Source organism: Geotrypetes seraphini, chromosome 17 (genome assembly GCF_902459505.1).
Source record: "Geotrypetes seraphini chromosome 17, aGeoSer1.1, whole genome shotgun sequence".
Classification (NCBI taxonomy): Eukaryota; Metazoa; Chordata; class Amphibia; order Gymnophiona; family Dermophiidae; genus Geotrypetes; species Geotrypetes seraphini.
The window spans coordinates 27,999,786-28,002,703 of NC_047100.1; positions in this window are offsets into that span (position 1 = coordinate 27,999,786).

The window sequence follows — 2,918 nt, forward strand, 5'->3', positions numbered from 1 at the left end:
TGTCTCATGCTTTCTTGAAGTCAAATACAGTCAACTTCTCCACCAGGCGGTTGTTCCACACATCCACCACCCTTTCTGTAAAGTCATTTTTCTTTAGATTACTCCTGAGTCTGACTCCTCCTTTCATCTTCATCCTGTGCCCTCTCATTCCAGAGCTTCCTTGCAAATGAAAGCGACTCACCTCCTGTGTATTTATGCCACAGAGGCGACAGCACTTAAGGACTACAAGTGAAAAACACTGGTTTAAGATGGGGGAGGGGGAAGACGAGGGAATATGATGGAGATATTCAAATACCTCAGAGAAACAATTGATATACAAAAAGCAAGTATATAAAGTTCAAACGAAAAGGTCATGAGATGTGTCTATAAGGGAGTAGCTGGTAGACTGAGCTTAGGATATGCTGCAAGGAGCCTTAGATGTTAATTAAAGGCTGAGATCAAGAAGGCATTGAGATATTGCGCCAGGGATGGGAAAACTATGTAGGCCTTGCAATCATTGAAGACATAGAACCATAGAAATATAACAGAAGATACAGGCCAAATGGCCCATCCACAGCATTCACTATCTCCTCTTCTCCCAAAGAGATCTCACGTGCCTGTCCCATGCTTTCTTGAATTCAGATACAATCTTTGTCTCCACCACCTGTACCAGAAGACTATTTCACACATCTACAACCCTTTCTGTTAAAAAAAAGCTTTTCCTTAAGAACATAAGAATTGCCACTGTTGGATCAGACCTGTGGTCCATCGTGCCCAGCAGTTCGCTCACGCGGTGGCCCTCCAGTCAAAGACCAGCGCCCTAATTGAGACTAGCCCTACCTGCGTACGTTCTGGTTCAGCAGGAACTTGTCTAACTTTGTCTTGAATCCCTGGAAGGTGTTTTCCCCTATGAGAATCCAGAAGAGCGTTCCAGTTTTCTACCACTCTCTGGGTGAAGAAGAACTTCCTTGCGTTCGTACAGAATCTATCCCCTTTCAATTTTAGAGAGTGCCCTCTTGTTCTCCCTACCTTGGAGAGGGTGAACAACCTGTCCTTATCTACTAAGTCTATTCCCTGAGTCTATTGGCTCTTAACTTCATCCCATGCCCTCTCACTCTGAAGTTTCCTTTCAATTGAAAGAGACTTGACTCATGTGCATTTACATCACGTAGGCATTTAAACGTCTCTATCATATCTCCCCTGTCCCGCCTTTCCTCCAAAGTATACAGATTGAGATCTTTAAGTCTGTCTCCATATACCTTATGATGAAGACCACACACCATTTTAGTAGCCTTCTTCTGGACCGACTCCATTCTGTTTATGTCTTTTTAAAAGTGCGGTCTCCAGAATTGTACACAATATTCTAAATGAGGTCGATACCTCCTTTTTCCTACCGGTCATTCCTCTCCCTATGCACCCAAGCATCCTTCTAGATTTTGCTGTTGCCTTTTCATTGAAGATTAGCTGTGCAGTGAGGGCACCTGGTGGCATAAGTCACATTTGATTTTAGTATGGGTCAACAACCATTGATGCCATCAGCACCTAGATGTGGCAGTTTGGGGAAGTGTTTTTGGAATGTTTAGGTTTGGTGGTCCATGGCTGATTTTATTATTCACGGATCATCTATGACCATGAGATCCGGCTAGACCTGCAAAAAAGAGCTTGTGCCAGTCCCAGATAAGAGGCTGAACTTGTCTGCATTGGAATGGACCTTGCTCACAACCATCAATCCAGCTTCTATCAGTAAGAGAAACCCATGCAATTTGTTAGCTGATGTGGCATTTCTCAAAACTAGTGCCACATGTTTTCTCATTTTCTTATTGAATTCTGTCTTTTGACAGCAATCTTTCCTGCTGCAACTGGTATGAGCAATAATAATTTTCAGAGAGCTCCTTTGAATGTCTCCTGGACATGTATAGAGTCAAAATGCAGCTTCTCTGAAGTCTTGGGAGAGACATGACACTCCATATAAGCTGTATGTCGTTCCCTCTCCCCCACGCTGTGTTTCAACCCTGCAAAATTTTGCAGGTCTTGAAAATAATTCTATACCAGAGCACATGTCAGTAGGATAAAGCCCAGCATAGAGGGGAGTGTGTGGTGCAGTGGTTAGAGCTGTAGCCCCAGCACCCTGGGGTTGTGGGTTCAAATCCCGCACTGCTGCTTGTGACCCTGGGCAAGTCACTTAATCCCCCAGTGCCCCAGGTAAATTAGATAGAGTATGAGCCCGCTGGGACAGATAGGGAAATCCGCATAGAATTGTAGGATATGCGGCATATAAATCAAATATGCTGACATATTGGGCATTCACATAGCTCAGGGATTCCGCAGGACTGAGGCCTATGAAAGGAATTCTTACCCTCTAGGAGCTACTGCTTTTGTTCCTCTTGTGATAACAGCAGATACTGGGAACGATGTGTCTCTGGCACTGTTATAACATCTCTAATACACGCTATAGCCTGTCTGCCAGATAATTTATGGGGGTCAGAAAACTCATTACTATTACCCATCTCTTCAACAGTGTATTGAAGCAATGTTTGTAGGAGTCCATATGTTTCTCAGGAACTGGCTGTCTTATACAGTAACTTTTCCCTTTTCTAATCTGCTGACGGTGCTGTTAAGTGTTTTGGAGACACATTCTTCCATTTACGGTCCTGTGTTTTCACTGCTCCTCAATAGTCATCCCTAAGGTGGTCCACCCACGTTGCTCTGCGTGTGGGACTCTGCCTCACTCTCCATCCACTAATGTAAGATCTATGACATTTACCTCCAGTCTCTTTCATTATTTAATAGCTGCCGGGATTTATTTTATATTTAATCCAGGATTTCTAGGGTTTAGCATCTTTTTCTATCATTTCATCCTGGTGTTTACCCAGGAATGTAGCTTTTAAGCCTTTCTTTAGTCTGCCAGATATTGATTCAAAGTGAAAAGGGATAGGGCT